This window comes from Apus apus, chromosome 5 (assembly GCF_020740795.1).
Source record: "Apus apus isolate bApuApu2 chromosome 5, bApuApu2.pri.cur, whole genome shotgun sequence".
Classification (NCBI taxonomy): Eukaryota; Metazoa; Chordata; class Aves; order Apodiformes; family Apodidae; genus Apus; species Apus apus.
Window position 1 is genome coordinate 33,772,881 of NC_067286.1, and position 14,797 is coordinate 33,787,677.

Genomic DNA, 14,797 nt, shown 5'->3' on the forward strand with positions numbered 1-14,797 from the left:
CTTTGCTCCAAGTCAAATCATCATCCAACAGCTGAGAATTGAAACAGACTCCATTTGTGAAAATGGATGGTGTATTTATCTGGTAATACAGAATGTTACTCTAGCTGTTGTGTAGAAATTAGGTTGTTATCGCTTATTCTATTAATTCTCATTTCTGGGAAACTGATTTGTAGGTTGGTTTCATCAGAGCAATATGGTAGGCTTTCCCATCAGCATTATATGCAAACCATGCCATAGGCATTCCAATGAGCAGTGTATTGCCCATAATCTAAGCATCTGGCTTAAAATGAAGAACTCATCACGGAAATAACTGTTTCTCAAAGGGGAATCCATATTACCCTTTTTGTACACTGGTGCTTAATAATTTACTCATCCTAATGGATTACCTTCCCTCAGAATGATGGAAACAAATAACATAAAATACTATTTCCCTTACTTAGGTTTTCCTCTTTTCACGATCTGCAAATGTTGTTAAGCTACTGTTTGGGGCATATTGTAAGAAACAGCTGGATACAAAGCATCCTTCACTACTACCCAGCAACTTAATGTGGCAATTTTCTCAGTTTGCCACCATAGTGTGGAATTTTATTTTAGGTTTCATTAATAATGCTTTAAAGGAAGGGAAAAGTGAGATAAATTATAATGGTAGATATCACCATAATTATTTTATTCTGTCACTACTCACAGGTTGCCTTAGATTATGTGAGACAGTGTAACAATAAACAATAACACAATTGGTAGGTGTTGAGGATAGCAGCTAGGAGACAGGACATTCTTCATTAAAAAGAAAAAAAAAATTGACAATCAAGGGGTGCAGGAGTCATGGGAAACATTCTGGCACACCACAAACACAATGTATTTATTCAGGTGGCTACGCTGAGAAACAAAGTGCAGTTACTGCTTCTTAGTTTACGTCAACTACTCTAGTGAGATTAAAGCTAGCTGAAGAAGCCTGTCTGTACTGAAATAAGTTCTCCTACCACTTTGTGAATATACTGTCAAGACTGGGGGAGAGAAGCCACATAGAAACAAAACAAAGCTACTGCACTGATGAGTTGCAATTGCCAATTTCTGTCCTTTGTGTTAAGGTGTTTTTGTCCCTTACAGTAATTTTAAAGAACCTTATGCATAGACACCTATTGGTTTAATCCCTTTTAAATTATTTAAGTATTTCCCAAGCAGAAAAATCTGACCAATATAGTTTTTTCTCTCTCTCCTTTCTCTCTCCTTTATGTATATTATAGTTTCTGCTTATTCTTCACTGGTTTTGTTGTAAATGGAGGTATTTGGAATCTCTGTCTTTTAGCTCTTGTTACTCTTCCATAGCAGGTTTTGTCATGCAGGAATGCTCAAGTTTTTTTCTTGTAAAAGTGACTTTTAGAATAATGAACTTCTTCAACTATTTCCATTTTTATCATAAGAAAGGCCAGATTCTCAGCTGATATAAACCTGTGTATCCCTTCTGAGGTCAGCACACCTGCTTTGAGTTTGACTTTAAGAAAGCCTGCCAGGTGCAAAGAATTCTTCCAAAATATTCAAATTCTATGGGGATTTAATCCTAGATTAATCAGACCACACGCTGGGCATCTAATTTAGGTGCACACATGTCCTGTGCTTCCTCTAGCAGCTAGCCATCACTCTCTAGAGCGTTTCTGCCTCTCTCAACTGAAAGCAATGATGACTCCAGCATGGAGGGACTTTCCATGAACTGATCAACACCAGGAATAATTTTATACCTTTACTGTTTGTTTTTCAGTCTTGAGATGAGAGCATTGCAGCTTCTCCAAGAGGGTATGGTATCAAAAAGTTCCAACTAGCTAGTAAGAATGCTGCCTTTGTCTGCCTGTGACTACAGAAATACTATGGTAACGCATAGTCGCCACTCATCATGTGACACAGCTACCTTCTGAAACTGCCTGGACCAGGAAGCATTAAAGGAATGTAAAAATGAGATAATCAGTGCAACACTGACCCTTATACTTACCCTAAAGAAGCTGGTTTCTACTAACCACTTTATCACCTATAGCTATTTTTTAATTTAAATGAACAGCTAGTTACAGATTATTTGCAATACATTAATTCTGACTCTTTGCAGTGTTTTCTTCAGTGTGACTAGTCATCCAAGTCACTCTTTTTTTTCTGCATCTTCTTTCAACAACTGGATGTAAGACTAGCAAGCTATGAACAGTGCAATAGGTATGCTTATTCATTCGTGCATTTTCCCCATATGAATGCAGTAATTCGTTACATTCTCTCTCATTCTGTGTTTCCTGTTATACTGTATTCACCACAGTATTCCCTGAATGTGTATTAAATGGTCTCCACTACTGTGTATTAAGACACATGACTAACATTTGTTTCATATTTGTTCTGTGCTGCTTACAAGTCAGAAAAATAAAGTAATTTTTAAGCAATAGTGGTTTGTTTTTTTTTTCTATTTCCCAAAAATTGCAAGTAAGAAGCTCTCGTACAAGTGAATTTAACAATACCTTAAGTTTTAGACTCTAATTACAACTTGAGACACATTCAATATTCAGGAAGTTCTAACAAAAATATAAAAATAATTATGATGTATGTATATTCCAACAGCAAGAAAATCTGGAACTTTAACAAGTAATTTTTCTTTACACAAGTTGAATCATAGAATCATAGAATCCTAGGGGTTGGAAGGGACCTCGAAAGATCATCTAGTCCACCCCCCTGCCAGAGCAGGGTCACCTAGAGCATATCACACAGGAACGCATCCAGGTGGGTTTTGAATGTCTCCAGAGAAGGAGACTCCACAACCTCCCTGGGCAGCCTGTTCCAGTGCTCTGTCACTCTCACAGTAAAAAATTTTTTTTCAAATATTCACCTTGAACCTCCTATGCTCCAATTTGATCCCATTACCCCTTGTCCTGTCACTGGTCAACACTGAGAAAAGCCTAACTCCATCTCCCTGACATTCACCCCTTACATATTTGTAAACATTGATGAGGTCACCCCTCAGTCTCCTTTTCTCCAAGCTAAAGAGACTCAGCTCCCTCAGCCTTTCCTCATAAGGGAGATGATCCACTCCCTTAATCATCTTTGTAGCTCTGCACTGGACTCTTTCAAGCAGTTCCCTGTCCTTCTTGAACTGAGGGGCCCAGAACTGGACACAATACTCCAGATGCGGCCTCATCAATGCACAATAGAGGGGGAGGAGAACCTCTCTTGACCTACTAACCACACCCTTTCTAATGCACCCCAGGATGCCACTGGCCTTCTTAGCCACAAGGGCACATTGCTGGCTCATGGTCATCCTCCTGTCTACCAGGACCCCCAGGTCCCTTTCACCTACACTGCTCTCCAGCAGGTCAGCCCCCAACCTGTACTGGTACATGGGTTTTCTCTTCCCCAAATGCAAAACTCTACACTTGCCCTTGTTGAACTTCATCAGATTTCTCCCCGCCCAACTCTCCAGCCTGTCCAAGTCCCTCTGAATGGCAGCACAGCCCTCCAGTGTGTCAGCCACTCCTCCCAGCTTTGTGTCATCAGCAAACTTGCTGAGGGTACATTCTATACCCTCATCCAGGTCATTGATGAAGATATTGAACAACACCGGTCCCAGTACCGACCCCTGAGGGACTCCACTAGTCACACACCTCCAACCAGATTCCGCCCCATTGACTACAACTCTCTGCCTCCTTCCTTTCAACCAGTTCTTGATCCACCTCACTACCTGATCACCAAACCCATTCTTGATCAACTTATCTACAAGGATGCTGTGGGAGACGGTGTCAAATGCTTTACTGAAATCAAGATAGACCACATCTACCGCTCTACCATCATCCATCCACCTAGTAATTTCCTCATAGAAGGCTATGAGGTTAGTCAAACATGATTTACCCTTGATAAAACCATGCTGACTGCTCCTGATGACCCCCATGTCCTTGATATGCCTAGAGACAGCAACAAGAACAAGTTGTTCCATCACCTTTCCAGGGATGGAGGTGAGGCTGACCGGTCTATAGTTACCCGGGTCCTCCTTCTTGCCCTTCTTGTAGACTGGAGTGACATTTGCTATCCTCCAGTCCTCAGGCACCTCTCCTGTTACCCATGACTTACTGAGGATGATGGAGAGTGGCCTAGCAATGACCTCCACCAGCTCCCTCAGCACCCTTGGGTGCATTCCATCTGGACCCATCGATTTATGGATGTCCAGATTACTCAACTGATCCCTAACCCAATCCTCATCTACCATGTCAAACTCCTCCTCTATCTTGACTTCTTCTGGGGCTATATGAATCTGAGATTCATGGGGAAATCCTGCAGGAGTAAAGACAGAGGCAAAGAAGGCATTCAGCACCTCTGCCTTCTTTATATCCTCTGTCACCAGGGCACCTGCCTCATTCAACAGTGGGCCAATATTGCCTCTAGTGTTAGTTTTGTCAGCTATGTATTTGAAAAAAGCTCTTTCTATTATCCTTAACCTGGCTTGCAAGGTTAAGTTCCAAGGAGGCCTTAGCTTTCCTAATTGCCTCCCTACATTCTCTGACAACAGTCCTATATTCCTCCCAAGTGACCAGCCCCTCCTTCCATGATCTGTAGACTTTCTTTTTCCGCTTAAGTTTGCCCAGCAGTTCCTTTTTTAACCATGCAGGTCTCCTAGCTCCCTTACTAGATTTCCTAACCATTGGGACGCTCTGATCCTGTGCTTGCAAGAAGTGGTCCCTGAATGTTGACCAGCTATCTTGAGCCCCTTTACCTTCTAGTACTCTGTCCCATGGGACTTCCCTTAACAATTGATTGAGGAGGCCAAAGTTTGCTCTGTGGAAGTCCAGGGTTCTGGTCCTGCTGGGTATTCTGTTCCTTCCACACAGGATCCTGAACTCCACCATCTCATGATCACTGCAGCCAAGGCTGCCATTGATCACCACTGCTTCAACAAGGCCCTCCTTGTTGGTAAGTACAAGATCCAGCAGCGCTCCTCTTCTAGTCGGCCTGTCCACCATTTGCATTAAGAAGTTATCATCAATGCACTGGAGGAACCTCCTATACTGTGAAAGGCTGGCTGTGTAAGTCTTCCAGCAGATATCAGGCTAGTTAAAATCTCCCATAAGGACTAGGGACTGTAGTTGTGAGGCTGCTTTCAGCTGCCTGTAGAAAGCCTCATCAACTTCCTCATCTTGATCAGGAGGTCTGTAGTAGACCCCCACAACTGTATCACCCACACCAGCCTGCCCCTTAATTCTTACCCACAGACTTTTAACTTGCCCCTCTTCAGCCCCTGCACAAAACTCAATACATTCTAGCTGCTCTCTCACATAAAGAGCAACTCCACCACCTCGCTTCCCCACCCTAACTTTCCTAAAAAGCACATAACCATCCATGGCCACATTCCAGTCATGTGAGCTGTCCCACCATGTCTCTGTTATTGCTACCAGATCATAACCCTTAGCCCGCACACAGACCTCTAACTCTTCCTGCTTATTCCCCATGCTGCGTGCATTAGCGTACAGGCATTTCAGGAAGCAAACAGAGCACACTGGTGGGACCAAAACCTCCTTAGACCACCTGCCTTCAGGCCCTGGTGTGTTCCTCTTGGGCTTGTCCCTAACAGACCCAGTTTTCTCCCCTTCCCCCTTCACATCTAGTTTAAAGCCCTCTCGATGAGCCCTACTAAATCCTGCCCCAAAAGCCTCTTCCCCCTCTGGGACAGGTGCATCTCACCTGCCACCATCAGGCCAGGTGTCTCATAGAGCAGCCCATGATTAAAAAAACCAAAACCCTGTCTTTGGCACCAGTCTCTTAGCCATTCGTTGACCTGTAAACTCGTCCTATTTACCTCCCCACCCATTCTTGCAGGAGGTATGGAGGCAAACACTACTTGCGCTCCAGACCCCCTAACTAGCTGTCCCAGGGCCCTGAAGTCTCTCTTCATTGCCCTTACATTTCTTGTAATAATTTCATCACTACCAACCTGAAAAATCAGCAGTGAGTAGTAATCAGAGGAATCTACTAGATTAGGGAGTTTCCTTTTAACATCTCGAATCCGAGCCCCAGGGAGGCAGCAGACCTCCCTGTGGGATGGGTCTGGTCGACAGATGGGCCCTTCTGTTCCCCTCAGAAGGGAGTCACCCACCACAATTACCTTTCTTCCTGATTGAAGAAGGCCTAAGGACTCGGGGTGACTGACGAGTCCTAGGTGCTTCGCCAGGTAAGTCTACCCCTCCAACTTCATTTTCCTGTGCCTGAATTTCCAAGGCCTCATATCTGTTCTTCAAGGGCAATTGGGAGGGTGGAGGGGGTTGGGAGGGTTTTTTCTTGCCTCTCTGAGGTTGGACTTCGCTCCATTCCTTCATGTCTCTTGAGTCCTCTCCTTCTGCCTGATGACAGGAGGGGAGGGGATCCATCACTTTCTCAACCTCTTCCATCTGCCCCTGCCTCAGGGTACAACTCCACCAATCTATTTCACTCTCACATTCTCTAATGGTTCTTAATCTTTCAACCTCCTCTGTCAGTTCAACCACCTGCCTGAGGAGATCATTTACTTGCTCACACTGCACACATGTGGTGTCACTGACTCCCTCTGGTACCAGTGCCAGTGCCAGGCTCAGGCATTCACTGCAGCCAGAGACCTGCACGGCTGCGTGTCTGCTTGGAAGCTCCGTCTGGGTTCCCACATTCTTTTTCACTATAGTTTTTGGGCGCGTTGTGACCATGATCTATCTAGCTAGCTAGTTTACCTGTCCTGCTATGAGAAAGCCACCACTGCTCCCTGCCCGCCCTCGCGCCTGCCCTCTGGAGGCCGCTGCCGCTCCCTGCTCTGCGCTGCCGCGTGCTCGGAGGAGCTGCCAAATGGCCGCTTTTAAACCTGCCGCCGTTCTCGGCCGCACCCCCTGCACGTCAGCCTTCCTGCTCCTCGCAGGCTTCCCGCTCAGACTCGGGTCTCCTGGCTCTGCTCCGGCTTCGCCGTCTCCGGGAAGCCCGGCTGCTTCTCAAATCCTCAGCAATTTAAAGGAACAGCTCCCACCGCTGCCGGTGCCGCTGCCGCTCTCTGCTCTGCGCTGCCGCGTAAAGTTGAACTTTACTTTTTCTATTAGGGTATAGGTGTATTTGTTTCTATAGATTTAGAAATAGAAAAAGTTGGAGAATATGCTACATCTGAAAGGAAAAAACCTGCTTCTTGTATTAAAAAAGATATTCTTTTGTTTGATTAAAAAGTAGCTACCTGCTTGAGAAGAAACCACTACTAGAATAAAGAAAATTCTAGAATACTTCTTGTAGAAAATCCTGTTCATATAAAATCAGAATGCCTTAGCTCGTGTTGCCTGTTTCTATGACTAGACAGAATGCACCTGCACCATGTACCTCACATCGCGCAGTCAAGAGATTAAGCATCAGGCTAAGTCTATAATTTTTTCTAAGTACTGTACACTGGGTCCTGCCACACATGAACTTGGTAAGTACAATAATAAGCAACTATCTTGTACAACACAAAATCCTGTTTGTACAGTGCTTTGAAACATCAAGACATTTGAAGGCAATTTGCTAGAGATATAGAACAATTGAAAATACAGTCTGCAGTTTTAACCGAATGATCGTAAGCAAAGGGAAAACACGTGAGTCTTCTCTACTATCAAGGTAGGGAGTCTCTGTGTTCTTTAATCTTTTCCTCTCCTGGGGCTGTCAGTTGTTCAAAATGGCTTGAAATTATGGATTTTTTTCTCATGGACTACAATTTGCTCAGGGACTATTCAAGTAAACAAAGTCATTCAATTTATGATCTGGTTGCCTCTTTCCCTACTGTGTTTACAAAGTGTTTTCTGTAATTGTTACAATATTGATCAAGAAGTGTTTTGTAAATATTCTATAGAGTGGTGGTGTGCTTTATGTGTGGAAAAAATCAGATTATGTCAGTTCACATTTATTTCACATACAAAAAGTTCTGCACAACATTTTTACTTTGATAAAATAATACTTTTGATTCATTTTGCTTATTCTGCAAACAAATTCCAAAATGTACAACCTAACAAACACCACAAGCTAAATAAAACTGGAGTTGTGGCTCTGTTGAAGCCAATGAGAGATTTACTTCGGTGCTGTAAGCATTGTATTTTGGAAGTTGTAAATTGTTACCAAACAGTATAAAACAAATTTATGTTGAAATAAAAGCTAACCCAAAGTAGACTCCTTTAAAGGCCATGTTATATTCTTCTATATTAACATACAAAAAAGATCAAAAAGGAGTGAAAATCAGTACCCCAGCAATCATGGAATTTATTTTATGCATTTAGTACTCTGTAAGTTACTTGTGATGGATATGATTTCCTCTGTGCATTTTCCTCAATGTCCCTGCCAAAACTCTCTACTGAAGCTATTTCAGCTATAAACACTGGTTACTTCTTCATGTCTCTTCTAGTCCTTTACCAAGCAGCCCTGAAGAGAAGAACATTTCATTCACAGCATGGCTTCCTTGATAGACATGTTAGCATTTGGAAGAAGGCCCCAAAGCAGCATGGTGGGGTGTGCACTCTGTCATCTCCTGTTATAGTTCCAGGTTTGCCTGCAGGTTTGGGGGCTTCACATGAGTTTCATTACTGCCCTAGGTAACATGACAAGCAAGAAGAGTTATATTAACCAGAGTTTTATTAGGCATGCTCAGGAGCCGGTACTGTGTTCTGTGGCTTTGCAGCCTATCCCTCCACAGCCAACCCACCGCTTTCCTTTCCCCATTCAGTCCTGTCTCCTTTTGAAACTCCAGTGTGGTTAGTTACTCCACAGCAGTGTTTTGAAAGTTGCATAAATATGAAGACTAGAAGTAGGCTTTTAAACTTTCTAACATGCCAAAGCATGAGATCCTATGTGACATGACATGGGGTAAATATGAACCACAGACACATGAGGAGAATTGTAGAAGTGCCATGACATGAAGACATGGGGAACAGTGGCTCCTAATGCTACTTCAGCCCATGGCATGACCAAGAAACATAGTCCCTGGGTAAAACACTGACCCTTTCCTCCCTCCTGTCCAGCACCATATCCCACACCCCACTGAGCAGTGAAGGATGAGAATTTTGTTCATTGATTGATTTAATTAACTACAAAGTACCTAAGGCACAACTGTTGTGTAATGCTGACCATTCTCCTCCTGCTTTACAACCGCAATGCACAGAATGAGAATTCATGGTTACATATCACAACCAGAAAAAATGTTTTCTATTTCTTAGCATGTTGCATGTCTATACATTGACAGGATCTGTCAACTTGGAAAGTTGCACATTCAAGCCCAAACCCAAGAGGGGGGAAATGGATAGGCTCAGAGTAACGGTAGTTACTCTGTCTCTGCCCTGTCACTGACCTCAACTTCAATCAGGGCACACCACACTTTAAAAAAGGAGCAGTGGGAGTGGGGCAAAAGCAGTTCAGCTCTTCTGCTGCTGCAGGTAAAGTCTGAGCAAAACTCTTTTGAGGAAAGACTGCCAATTTAGGTGAATTATGTGTGGTAGCTTTGTGATGTAGATTATTGTCCATGAGGGAGTGGATTGAAAACACTGCACTCATTGTGCATGCACGTATAGATTATGTGATAAAATTAACTATAAATTAAGAGATCTAAACTGTCATGAAACCTGTCGCAAGAAGACCATTAAAACAGTATAGTAGCTGCATGTTAGATTACTGGACTCTGGAGTTTGTAGTTATTTCTTATACTGAAACACTGAATTCCATTTCTGACTCTTACATTATTTTGTAGATACAGTGAGAAGCTAAGATCAGTGCTCTACTCTAAAATGAAGCAGAGTTTTCTTTCCCTTTTAGCCAGATGGGTCTCCTTAGCGAAGACTATTTATCAATTCTTAATCCTTTTTTTTCCCCTCAAATGTCAGAAAAAAATCCAAAATATGGAAGAAGGAATCCAGCTGGGTGGTTAGTTCTGATGAGCTGAAGTGAATTTGAACACCATTAAATATTTCTAGAGTCTCTTTCAAGTGAAAAGAAACTTTTTAATAATTCCTCTTTGGTGTAATAAGATTTAGTACCTCAATTTCTGACATTTTATCCCATTTAGATATGATCTGATAGTTTATTACCATGAAAGATAAAGCTGAAAAATGCAGAACCAATGTTGAAAATGATCCCTTCAAAATGTATGGACATATGTTCAAAATAAAGAACAAAAACTATAGACTCTGGAAAAGTTAGAATGAAACAAGACTCCAGTACGGTGTCCTGGGGCCCTGGCTGGACTTGTGCTCAACCAACCTTCAGTGATGTCAGGAAGATGTTAATAAGTTGTTTTAAAATACTCTGCAGTATGCAGCTTGTGTTCAATCTAAATAGGAAGAACACAGCATAAGAGCTAAAATAAGCAATTTTATAGACAACACAGATATTCACACGTGCTAGTGCAGGTGAGGGACCTCTCGGTACTTGCCCTTACTTCAAGGGACAGATGAGAAGGCTTCTCTGCATCAAGACTACCTAATGGAAAGTTCAGTTGCCGGATGAAAATTTAGAAAGCCAGAGGAATAGCAACAAGGCCAGTGTGCAATGGACCTTTGTACACACCATACATGATCCAAACTAAGGAAAGGAACAACCTGCTTCATAATTTCCTGTTTATTTTGAATGGTTCTTGCAGAAACAAAGAACAACTTAAAGAATCAAAACACCTACATCATTAAACACATTCTCCCAAGCACCTTAAGACACCATAAAAAGAACCAGGTAGATAAAACACCACATATAAAGCCAGCCATTCTTCCTTTAGTTTACCTGACCTGGTTTATAGGCAACAAACTTTCCTGCCTGTTCTGAAATCTGCAGTTTCTTCTTAGTTTTTCTGCCTTTATAGCTCTCAGACTTACATTTCACTACGGAAGCATCCTGCTTGTAACCTCAGCCACAGGACACATACTATATTAGCAGAATGTGGCTATGTTTGCTAAAGATAAGGTTCCCCATTGTTTATGGATCCACTCGTAACCTTTGCCAAAAAATCTCTCAAGTCTGTCACAAGCAGACCAAGTGTGGGCAACCTGTTCATGCTTCCCAAGTTGATTTGAAAGTCCTTTTCTGCAGAACCCTACATTCTCCTATCGACATTTGTTTCATTCTCTCTCTGGGGCATTCCAGAGAATAATTTATGGAATGCCATTACTTTTGTGTTTGTGAATAATGGTACAAATCCCTATATTCTCTTCATCATCTGAACCAATGAAACTCACTGTTCCGTAGTTTTCTCTAGTGTTGATTGCTATCAAAGAAAGTGCAGGCCCCAACTGCATTGGAACCTCTGTAAGAGGTGGGTTTTCTAGTGTCTTTTGAGGTGTGAATGACCACAGCAGCCGTCTCCTTCACTTGGGTCCTCACATACATTTTTTGCTGTATTTGGTATCCTATCCAATATCTGCTGTCTAAAATTCAGTGGAAATCAGCAGCTGGGTTCAGAAGTGATTAACAGAGGACATATATAGAAAGACAGAAAAATGGAGACAAGTACACCTATTTTCAAAAGGAAACTAGACTTGCAACCTTTTCACAGTTGTTAGAAACATGAAGAACAGATATTAGACCACTGACATATGCAGAGTAATCCAAATAAACTTTGTCCAATAAGTTTAGGAGAGGGTAAACTATGCAGTTAAGTGGATTAAAAACTCACCAGCTAACAGGTCCCACAGTGAAGAATTAGCACAGAATGAGGGTGGTTCTATTGTCTGAAACTGGCATTGGGCTTGACCCTATTTAAAATATGCATCTGCCATATGGCAGTAAATAAACAACCAAGGCTGATAAAATTGGCAGTTAACACAGAGATCAGGAAAGCCATGATTAGCGGTCAAGTTGGCATGGTACTCTGGGTCCTTCCATAAACCAAAGTACAAAAAATAAATAATCAGAATAAGAAACTGCATGTTGGAAAACTGTATCTAACAGAACTGGAAGTCACAACAAAAAAGTATCCTAACATGAGCTTCCTGAATGTGTGGGAGGGTTTCCAATGTGAGTAGCTGATCAGTTCTTTAGAGCTCCCAGGGACACAACTTCAACAGGCCACAGGTGATGGTGGAGCACATGTCCCATCACACTTAGTAGGGCTAAGGTAAGGTTCAAACCTGTCCCATCTGTTGGGTACAGATAGAATTAGGCTTTTCTAACAGCCCCTGGGTCAAGGTTATCCTTCTCTTAGTCAATCTCTTTTAACAACCCAGTTGGCGAGATGAACCTCTATAATTCTCTGCGTGGTTCTCTCAGGGTAACAACCATTCCCCAGAGATCTTATATGAAACACAGCTTTACTTAAAATTGAGTAAGATTATAAAGCTTGTCAAAAAACCACACAACAATATTAATCTCAAAGCAATGGGTTACAACTCTAGTAGAATATAGCAAAATTATTCTCTCAAGGCAAAAGGTTACAACTAACAAAACTGAGCAAAATTGTGCTCTCAAACCGACAGGTTACAACAGGCAAAACTTAGCAAAATTGTAATTGGTATTACTCTTATGTGCCAAGAATAAGGTTTGAAACACAGAGAGACAGGGAGATTAAAAAAAATATATATATAGAAAAGGATGTCACCACCCTTGGATTCTGTGATGATCTCGGCATGATGTGGTGGTCCTTGGATGGCAGGCATAAGCCCCAGGCGTTCGGAGTCTGCGTCTTTTATGGCACCTGGCCCCACCTCTCCTGGGTGAGGCTTGGCCTACTTTGCCAGTCACTGTTCCTTAACAAATGACAGTGTCCTGTTTGTCAGGGTGTCTACCGAGCAAGGGGCTCCGCTTTTGAGAGCAGTGTCCAGATGGCTTGTCGAATGAGGACCCCACCTGAGCACAATTTGTCCCTAGTTTGTCAGTGTGGCTGTTTTGAGACAATTATGCCTTTTGGGACTATACAGCATGTGTGGTACCTGGAATATTTCAGGCTTTCAGCTCAACTCAGCCACGTACACTGAAGCTGATAAAGGAAATGGCATCATAATTGAATTTCTTTGCATAATTTTACATGAGGGAATAAGCAAGGGGACCTAGTGGCAGAATAAATTAGTACAGTATCCATTCATTGTTTAAGAAATACAGCAGTACTAATTCTTGCTTAGGTCACATTGAAATTGAGTTTTGATGTCTCTTCTTATTTCTTATTTTTCCATGTGAAAGGCCCAGGGTACGAACAGCAATGGTGTCACAGGTCACAAGCTGCATACTTTTCAGGGACTCCCAGTCTTGTAATGCCTGTCTATAGCCAATCTTACAGTTTTCATAAACAGCAGGTTCATATGTAGTATTTTTTAAACAACGATGAAGAAAACTCTCAACAGCTGAACGTGAAGAAAATATGTTGTGTTAATAGTGAACATATTTTTTGTCACTGCATTAAACACAAATTTTTCAAAAGAAAAAAAATTACATTTTCAAATGTATTTTCTTCCCCAAATAATATGAACATTTTAACATGATACTGCACCAACATGCAGACTAAGCATATTTTTAAGAAACCAGGGTCAGCTCCTAGAACCAGGCACCATGCTACCCTATGGGACCTTCTATCCACGCCTGCTAACTTCTAATCAGAAACGTCTTGCAGCTGGCTTCATCAGTGAAGGTATTTTAAGGACCCTCATTAACAGACTCTGGTAAGATGAACTTCAATATATGGAAACTCCTCAAAAAGCATAATGCTGTCTTTGAAATATTTTAGAGGTCTGCAAAGGTTAAGAGCACAGTTACAATTGAGTGCTGTCTACTCTAGTGCTGAGTAGACAGGTCAGGAGTGGGAGTAATAGATGGGATGAGAAATAAATAAAGTGCATTGACTGGTAAAACAGAAAGGTAAGTTTATCTGTTGCCCAGGGAAACGGGCAGGTGGCACAGAGATGTCTGGCAACTTTGTCTAGTTGGAATTAACATGTAAAAAGAGGTTTCCCAGCAGGTTCACAGACCAAGCTCTGTCACATCATTGGATGGTGATGTAAAACATACAGTGAATCATGTTCCCTACTGAACAGTGCTTGAGCAGATGCCGGACCAAAGTCACATGAATAAAAATTGTATAAGTAAGAAAGCTGATAAATATGTGATTTTATTTTTTTATTTTTTTTTAAACACAAAACGTGCGCTCTATAAAGCTCACAGAAACATACTCAAAATTATGTAGTATTTTTTCTGCCTTACACCTATAGCCATGCCCAACAGTTTTCTTGAAGTAACTTATTTTTACAGTAGCACTATTAGTGTATTTTAATTCTGAAAGTCTTTTACACACACACACAAAATGTTGATTATGTTATGATAAGAAATTCCTTTTAGATTTAGAGGTTTGCATTGAACATTCAGAAATTCTTTACTGTTCGGGTGGTGAGACACTGTAACAGGTTGCCCAGGGAGGTTGGGTCTGCCCCCTCCTTTGAAGTGTTCAATGCCAGGTTGGACGGGGCTTTGAGCAACCTGGTCAAGTGGGAGGTGTCCCTGCCCATGCAGGGTGGTTGGAACTAGATGACCTTTAAGGTCCTTTTAAACCCAAACCGTTCTATGATTCTATGAATCTATGGTTCAACATATACAGTATTCAAAAAGCAGATAGGGCTGTGTTTTGCAATAAAGCTAAGGAAAGAGGGAATACAGTAAAACAGAAGCTTCTAACATGCTTTTCTGAGAGCAAAATTGGTTTTATGTATTAAGACATGCTTATCAATATGATAAAATTAAATGTAGCTTAAATGTAACATTTATCCAAAATACTGTAGCATAATTATAGAAATAAAGAAAAAAAATAGAATACATCAATGTAACTGGCTTTCTTACTTTATACTTTATATTAATGACT